The sequence below is a fragment of the Myotis davidii genome, unplaced genomic scaffold (assembly GCF_000327345.1).
Source record: "Myotis davidii unplaced genomic scaffold, ASM32734v1 scaffold704, whole genome shotgun sequence".
Lineage (NCBI taxonomy): Eukaryota > Metazoa > Chordata > Mammalia > Chiroptera > Vespertilionidae > Myotis > Myotis davidii.
This window is the reverse complement of record NW_006296284.1, coordinates 180,976-190,500: the sequence shown is the minus strand read 5'-3', so window position 1 is coordinate 190,500 and position 9,525 is coordinate 180,976.

Below are 9,525 nucleotides of genomic sequence, written 5' to 3'. Positions count from 1 at the left end.
GTTGAGAGATGACTATTTGGATATTTTTAACCATTTTATAGAGCCCTGACATGAATTTTCTCATAGATAATAGAAGACCATCTATAATGCTTTATTTTGGTTATTGTATGTTTTTAAGTTAAAAACTTCTACATGATTATATTTTTTCATAGTTCAATTATCTGGTAAAATTCATTTTATCTTTTTCATTAATTTTCTAGAACGTACTGATAATGGTTACTTTAAATATTGTTGTTAACTAAACAACATCTGTATCACTGTTGGATCTTTTTTAATTGTCTATTGTTTTCCTGTTGTTTTCTTTTTAACCAAGTAGTCCTGACTTTTGGGGTGACTAGTTATGTTTGATTGATTGCTGGATATTGTTCAGATTCCAAGTGATATTATCTTTCTCTGAAAAAGGGCGTTCCCTTTCCAATAGTTGAAGAAAGTGGTTTCTTATTTCATCAGGGATTTTACTGAGTAGAGGCAGGTTGTTATCCTAATAAGGCTCCATCTGCCTCTGGTTCACCGTTAAGGCTTACCACTTAGTTAGTACCCTATCCCACACAGAAACTAGCTACACATTTAAAGAGCTATAAAGTCCCCACCAAACACTTTTTTGGTTTCTCTGTGCAATGGCCCTTCATCAGTATAAATAACCAGATTCTCAGCCTTCTGTCATTGCTTAAAATTTTCGCAAAACAAATTACCACAAATTTAGCAGCTTAAAACAGCACCCCCTTAATGAGGTTATATTTCTGAAGTCAGATGTGTGGGCACAGCATGTCAGTTCTCTGCTGTTTCCCCAGGCTGCCATCAAGGAGTCCGCTGGGCTTTGTGCTTTTCTGGAGGGCTGAAAGGAAGGATCAGCTTTCATGCTCATTCAGGCTGTTAGAAGAATCTAGTTGCTTGCAGTTGAAGGTCAGAGGTCTCTAACAATTTTGCCCCAGGTACTAGTATTTGCCCAGGGGTTACTCTTAGCTCTTTGAGACTGCCTGCTGGCCCCTCCATTTTTTAACATAGCAAAGAAGCCCAGTCAGTATTCTCAGTGGTTGAGCATTGACCCATGAGGTCACAGTTTGATTCCTAGTCAGGTCACATCCCAAGTAGGGGGTGTGCAGGAGGCAGCCAATTGATGATTCCCGCTCATCACTGATGTTTCTATTTCTCTCTCCCACTCCCTTTCTCTCTGAAATCAATAAAAACAAAAAATAAGTGAAAAACACACAGCATAGGAGAATCTTCCTCATTATCTCTCACATTTGGATTCTCTAACCAGGAACAGCTCATCCTTTATATTTTTTTATTTTTATTATCTACACTAATAAAAGAGAAAGATGCAAACTGACCGTACCTTCACAACACCCACCAGCCAATCAGGAGTGAGTATGCAAATTAAGCCAGCAAAGGTGTGGGTAAATTTGCATGCACAGGTGCAGAGCGGCCGGAGGCGGTGCAGGACACCAGTGTTCCACAATGCCCCAGCCACTCAGAGCCTCTGGGCAATGTGGGTAGATGGAAGGGTGCAAAGGCGGTGCCAGCAGCCAGGGGAAGGAAGGCTCATTCTTGCACGAATCTTCGTGCATTGGGCCTCTAGTTTTTTAATATATTTTTATTGATTTCAGAGAGAAAAGCAGAGGGACAGAGAGATAGAAATATCATTGATGAGAGAGAATTACTGATTGGCTGCTTCCTGCACTCCCCCAACTGGGGATTGAGCCCTCAACCCATGCATGTGCCCTTGATCAGAATCAAACCCAGGACCTTTCAGTCCGCAGGCAGATACTCTATCCACTGAGCCAGGGCAGCTCATTCTTTTTAAGGTTCACATGGTTAGATGGGGTCCATCAAGAATATCCTCTTCTTAAAGTTGGCTATCCCATATAAATAATCTAATCACGTGAGTGATATCTGTCATATTCAAAGTCCTTCCTACATTTAGGACGGACATGTGCTCCAGAGTGAAAATGGCTGTTGAAGTAAACTTACCCTTTCCAGCTTCTCTCTCTGGAGTTTTAGCCACTCTGACTCTCATTGCCTAAATGAGCTGTCTGAGTTTCCCATGTTGTCCAGGTTTTTTGATTGTTCTACAGAGAGCACTGATCGGTGGCAAGCTGCTCTATTCCACTTCAAAGCACACATTCCTATCAAGTTTTTAAAATCCTTGAGCTACAAATTTATAATTATAATGATATCAGTGACCAGTGATTTAACCGCACAGTTCACTAAACAAAAACTGATTTTGCAAACACATCTCGTGATTACTTAGCTTGGTAACTGGCTCTGTATAACTCATATCGGGATGCTGGTTTTGTCAGATGGGATTGTGTTGGGCTTTAGTGCATTTATTTTTATAGAGTTGTGTAATGTTTTAAAAATGAATGTTTATCATCACAAATACATATGTATAAAATGATGTTGGGATTTTGAGACTTTGGGATTTAAAATAAATTTAAGTCTTAAATTTAAATTTAAGACTTTGGGATTTAAAACAAATTAAATTGAAGCTTCAATTAATAATAAAAATATCTCTAATTGTATTTAGAAAGCAGACAAATATTTAAAAAAGATGAGTACTAACTGGGATAAATGAATTCTCTCAACAAACTCAGAATTCCTTAATAAACTTTTAGGAAATGTGCAAAATCCTACAGTTGTAATACAGTTAGAAAATATTAATTTTTCTTGCATTTCCCCAGGTTGTGTGGGTGGAAGCTTCTATACCTCTACTGCAGCCTGTAACATTTATTAGCCAGAAATTTAGGGTCTTTTGACCTTATTTTAAAGTTCTAAAGTAGTTAGTCCTAAGCAAGTTGCCACAATATTTCAATCCATATACATACAATTAATTTGAGAGGGAATTGAAAAAAAAGAATAATTAAAAAAAATTAAATTTCTTTTCCAGCTATGTAGATCCTTATAGCTCAGTTGAATTCAGTGCATTATATATGAACATCTGACTTTTGTACTGTGTTTAACTATTCATAAGAATATATGCCAAATGCCTTATGTGCATGAAGGCAATTAAAAAAAATAATATATCATTCAATCCTATTTGCACTAGAGCACACCATAGAAACAATACTTAAGCAGAATAAAAAAATTATGAAGATGTTTTATAAATCTTAAAGTGAGGCATTTAGGTGACAATGACATAAGCAGATATAAAATTTCCCGTTATTTATAGTAAGCCTCATTTAAATTCATTGCAAATCATGGTATTAAAATAGTATTTATTAAGTGCTACCTGCAAATACTAGTCTAGAAAGTATTTTAGACATTGTCTTCTTAAGACAAATGATATCTTTTTAACTTTGGATCCTAAGAAAGATTTCATTTGGAATTTCCATTTACAAAGTTTCTTAATCTTAGCTCGTGGATAACCATCATAATGCTAAAATATTCAATTTATCCCATCTCTTCCCCTCCCCCCATCCATAAAATATTTGCAGAATTAAGGAGAGGTTTTGCTTTTAGTAAGACTGCAATAAGAACAGGGACAGATCCAAAGACAGAGAAATAGCGATCAGACTATCAATCGTACACATTTGTAATACCTTAACCAATAAAGAAATTAAAGAAAAAAAAACATTAAAGGGGGGGGGGAGAACTATCTTCATGTACACAGATTTTATTTTAAATTTATTTGAGAAGAAAGTATAGATATTCTATTTTGTAAATGTAAAAACATACTTGTAAATGTGTTTTGAAAGAATGGGCATGAAATCATGCAGATAAACTATAGTTAAAAGAAATCTTAGCTTTTATTTGCCAAATATATATGCATAATGCCAAAGACAAGGAATATATTGATGAGCAATACAAATGTCTCATAGTCACAATAATATGTAATACATATATCTCATATGATCACACTAATATTTGCACTGCAATAATTATCTTCAGCTTATCCTTTGTGTTATTCTTAACTTCAGGAGATTGTTCATTATTGGAAAGATCTGAGAGGTAAACAGTTTCTTGTATTTGCTGTCTTTGGAGCAGTGTAATATTACAGTGGACTGAGAGCCAGAGCTACAGACCATTGAGTCAGTTTTTCATCTTTGCACCTTCATAAAAATAGGGAAGTAAGGCCCACTTGAAGGGCTGTGAACATTCAAATATATTTAAGTAAAGCAGCTTGGCTGAAGCTCTACACATGTATTCTCAAAAGATAATCCAAACCGAATATTACTCAATTGAAAGTTTTGGTAAATGGACATTTTGGGAAAATAATTTTGGTTCACATTTAAAATGACCACTGTTCATTCATTGGACAGTTAGATATATATCCTTATAACATAAGTATTCAAATATTTTATTTTTATAAATTGTTTTAGGTATCTCACTGCAATAATTCCAGGAACCAGAATGAGTTTCTGAATATATAACGATGCTTATAAATAGTCCCATTGTACTTAGCATAACCAGAATTTTAATTGACCTGTTTTCATTAACTTATTTATTACATTGTTTTAAGACTGAAAATTGATGTTTCTGAACTCTCAGTTCCTCTAAGAATAAAGCTATACATGTTTTTGTGGTCAACTTTCTCCTTTATTTCTGGAAGACTGAGAAATTGAGGGCATGGTTACAAAGACTATGTATATTTTTATATTTTTATTAGAGAGCCAGTGCATAAATTCGTGCACCAGTGGGGTCCCTTGGCCTGATCTATGGGATCAGGCTGAAACAGGCTCTCCGACATCCCCTGAAGGGTTCCGGACTGTGAAAGGATGCAGGCCAAGCCAAGGGACTCCACCATGCATGATTGGGGCTGGAGAGGGATGCAGGAGGTTGGCTAGCCGGGGAGGAACCGTGGGAGGGCTCCAGGGCATGTTCATTTGGCCTATCTCGCTCAGTCCTGATCAGCTGGACCCCAGCAGCAAGCTAACCTACCAGTCAGAGCATCTACCCACTGGTGGTCAGTGCATGTCATAGCAACTGGTCGACAGTCAACTGTCTGCTTCCTGGTTGTCAGTGCATGTCATAGTGAGTGGTTGAGCAGCCTTAGCATATTGTTAGTGTATTACACTTTGATTGGTTGAATGGACAACTGGACATTTAGCATATTAGGCATTTATTATATTGGATTGTATCACTCACTTAAATCTGACTGTACCAAAATGACAGGACAGGGAAGGAGGGACAGAAGCTCCTACTAAAGTTAAGTTTGAGTATGTTTATAATTCTAAGGTTGATTTTTACCTTTTTCTATTCTCCACGCAATTAAGTTCAGTAAATATTTCTTGAGGACTTACTATGTGATAGGTAGTATGCTAGATTGGGAAGAAAAGAGAATTGATACACTATTATTGCCCTCTTTATCAGTCAGATAGAAACAATTGAAAATATGTAACTAGTTATTCTGGCTTCTAGAACTACTATAAAGTACTTATCTATATATATATAAAAGCTCCCTCCTGTCTGGATCAGTCCTGCAGGGATCAGGCTGAAACTGGCTATCTGATATTCCCTGAGGGGTCCTGGATTGCGAGAGGGTGCAGGCCAGGCCGGGGGACCCCCACCGGTGCATGAATCAGGGCACTGGGTCTCTAGTAAAAAATAATGTTAGGAACACAGAAAAGGGAGTGATTACTTCTAATTTGATAATTGAGAAAAGTCCAGTGTAACAGAGGAGATAATTGATCTTAATCAAAATTTGCCTCTTGGATTTTTTCATTAAATAATATATACATTTCCTTTCTAATTTCAACATTTCTCATATTTCAGTCCTACATCTAGTTTAAGCTCTGACAGGAAGATCTGAGAGTAAGACTCTCTGAATGTCAGCACGGATACCTCTGTAAACTACCTTGGAAAATGCAATGCCCACCCGGCTGGTGTAGTTCAATGCTTGAGCATCCACCTATAAACCAGGAGGTCACTGTTCAATCCCTGGTCATGGCACATGACCAGGTTTCTGTCTGGATCTCCAGTAGGGGGTGTGCAGGAAGCAGTCGGTCAATGATTCTCTTTTGTCATTGATATTTTTATTTCTCTCTCCCTCTCTCTTCCTCTCTGAAATCAATAAAAATATTTTTAGAAAAGAAAATGCAATGCCTGTTTTCCTCTCTTGTTTTCTTCCCTTTTTTCCTCTTCTTCTTTCCCTCCCTTCCTTCCTATTAAAGGAATATATTTAACAATTATTCAAGGGTTATAATTTGTTCAGTTTTAATGTATTAATTTGACATTTATTCTTCACCTCCAATGTCTCTGGCACTGTTTTAGGCACAGAAGATATAACTGTGAAAGAAACAATAACAGACAGAAACCTTAACCTGATGAAATTGCATTCTAGTGGAGAACATTAAAATGTAAAATGGGACAAATAAAAGCAGGAAAAGTACATTTCATGTGTGAGGAAGGAGATTAAATTTTAGACAACAAGAGTTTGGTATGCTCACTGAAAACAAGAAACTTTAGTGAAAGCTTGAATGAAGTGAGAGAGTAAGTAGAGGGACACCTGGGGAAAGGTCATTTAATGCAAAGGAGACATCAGTGCAAAGGCTGTGAGGTAGGGATATGCTTATTGCATTTGAAATATATCAGTACGTGTGAGTGTCTTCCTGGAGTGATTCAAGACAGAAAGGTCAGAGAAGTCTTTAGGGCCCTAGATTGTTGGGAAGACGTAAGGTGTTCACTGTGATCAGGTTGGAAAGCTAAAACTAAAGAATAGTTAGACTGGATTTTTTATAGAAAATTGGTCTACCTGTTGCCCTGGAAGCCAGAGAAGGATCAGAGAGACCATTTAGGATGTGGGGATGTGAGAAAATCAGATTTTAACTTTTTTTTTTTGCTGAGCAACCAGAACAATGAAGGATCTTGAGAAAAAAGTGGTTATCCACACTACCTGGTTTTGCTCAGTGGATAGAGCATCGGACTGCAGACTAAAGGGTCCTGGGTTTGATTCCAGACAAGGGCATGTACCTTCCCATCCAGCGTCTGCAGGAGGCAACCAACTAATGTGTTTCTCTCACATTGATGTTTTCTTGGTCTTTCCCTCTCTCTTCCACCTTCTAAAAATCAATAGAAGAATATCCTAGGGTGAGGATAAAAAACACACACAACATGGTTATGCTAAGAGAGAGGGAGGGAAGTCTATCAGCAAAATTGTTTTGAAGCCCCAGCTGGTTTGGCTCAGTGGATAGAGCGTTGCCTGTGGACTGAAGGCTCCCGGGTTTGATTCTGCTCAAGGGCATAATCCCGGGTTGCAGGCTCAATCCCCAGTGGGGGGCGTGCAGTGCAGGAGGCAGGTGATCAATGATTCTCTCTCATCATTGATGTTTCTGTCTCTCTCTCCCTCTCCCTTCCTCTCTGAAATCAATAAAATATATTTTAAAAAATTGTTTTGAATATCATGAGTTTGAAAACAAGTAAATATAATAAACAGACAATTTTATGTACAAGTTTGGAGTTCAAGGGCGTGGGGTGGGGTGGAAACCATATATTGAAATAATATATAGTCTTTACTATACTGTTACCTACCTTAGTCTGATGAGAAAGATTTTCATTGCAAGTGGTAGGTGCGGCTGTTCAGATAAGGATGGGTTTAGAAATACAGTCAATGCAGGAGGATTACCTTGGAGTGGTACACTGATGCTAGTTCTTACCAGGATGTAACCAGGTCCATCAAGAGGATGGCTGACAAAAAAGAATGAGATGACGGGATCATCCTTTTAAAGAGCTAGCCCTACCTTCATCCTGAAATCAGCCTTTCTTCTCAGGTGGAATTACCCATTCCCTTCCCATTGCCTTTTGTACATAACTTTTTTTTTTTTAGGAGACCACGTTTCACATTGATTTGTAGTTGTGTGTTTGCAGCTCTAACTCTACCATTAACTTGACAGCCTCCAAAGAGTGGGGTCAGGTTGATTAATTTTTATACTTTCTGTTTCCACTGTAGTCCCTGATACGTTATGGGTACTCAATATCTATTCAGGAATGAATAATTAAGTGAAATGTTCCAGAGACTAGGATTTTAACTGCTTGCTAGCTGTTTCCAGTTGGAGGTACTAGTCACTCCAAATATGTGCAAAACGGAATTGATTTCCTTATCCTGAAAACTTGCCTTTTATTCTGAATTTTCAGTATCACTTAATGACATTACTTTGCAGAAAGCTGTAGTGATTCTTTTACCCAAATCTTATGCCACTATGCTGCATGCTTTATTAATTCAATCTCTGAAGTGTGTTTGAAATTAGTTCCTCTAGTCCATTCACACCTATACTCCCTACCTCTTATCCTTTGAACTTTCCTTCTTATGCTCCATTTTTTCTACTTCCCCTCCATGTCACAGTTACCATTCTTAAAAGACCCAGCTTAAACCCACCTGTGGCATGAAGTTGTCCTCAATTCCACAGTCAGCATACATTTTCTCCCTCTTCAGTAGCACACTGTGGCACTCTAGTACATTTGTCATTAACATGGAGAAATTGACATGTTAATTTCACATTAGCTTGTGATTTTCTCACCTTTGCACCCCAATACCTAGTACATTGCCTTTCATAAAGAAGACACTCAATACATGATTGTTGAATTGAATGTGTGCATGTGGATCCCGGTTTGCTGATTTTTTGATATAATAGTTCTCTTCAGTGAAGGAGTGATTGCTAGTCATCAAAAGTTATTCCATTTTATATTGCTCTTCACCTATATTAACCCTTACATTTTAGTAGCAGGATACCTCAGAAAGAAAATTTTTAAAACAGTATTTTTTCAGGGTGGAGAAAAAAAAAGTTTGTCTTTGAGCGTAAATTATCTTCTCAATAGTGGGAGGTCTACCAAGAGGTGATTCGTCTGCCTGCAGCACCAGCATCTGAAAACGCCACCCCAAACAGGCTAATCCTTGGCATTTTAAAGATTTTGTGACATACTCTTTGTCTGGTTAGGGAAACACAATGTTTTAAACTTTTATTTAAGTGGAGCTCACAGATATTTTGATAATGCATTAGAAAGGGAATTGCACACATAAATATTTCACTGTGTATTGATTAGATTTGCCATCCTTCTGGAGCCTAAGAGGCAAATATGCTGTCAAGATAAGCTCAAGAGTAGAGAAAATTCACTCTACTGTCTTTCCAGAGAAGTGAATAGTCATTGTGCCACCTGAAAAATAAGGATTTGTTGCTACATGTCTACACATTAGAGGGAAAGTTATAGAGAAATAGTTTGATTTGTCAACACTAATATAGAAAGCAATGGAATGCTCGAGAAGGCATGCTAAATCAGCTCAACCACAAATATTTAGTGTGCAGTAAAACCCTATGAACAGTCACCTAGGCTGTGAATCAGACTCACTCCTGTGAATGAAGTGCTATCCCAAGTACAGGATCAACTTTTTGATCCCAGACCTCCAGATCTCTTCTTATTCATGGTCATATTCAAATAGGTATCCGGGTTCCTAAAAGGAATGATTATTTCTGTTTTTTAAGTTCTGGAACTCTCCTCATTTTCTCTTCCCTCCAATTCTCTTCAACTTTACATGGCTCAGAAGTCTATCTTCTGCTCAAATTAATGCCTCAAAATATATCTGAGTGTAAATAA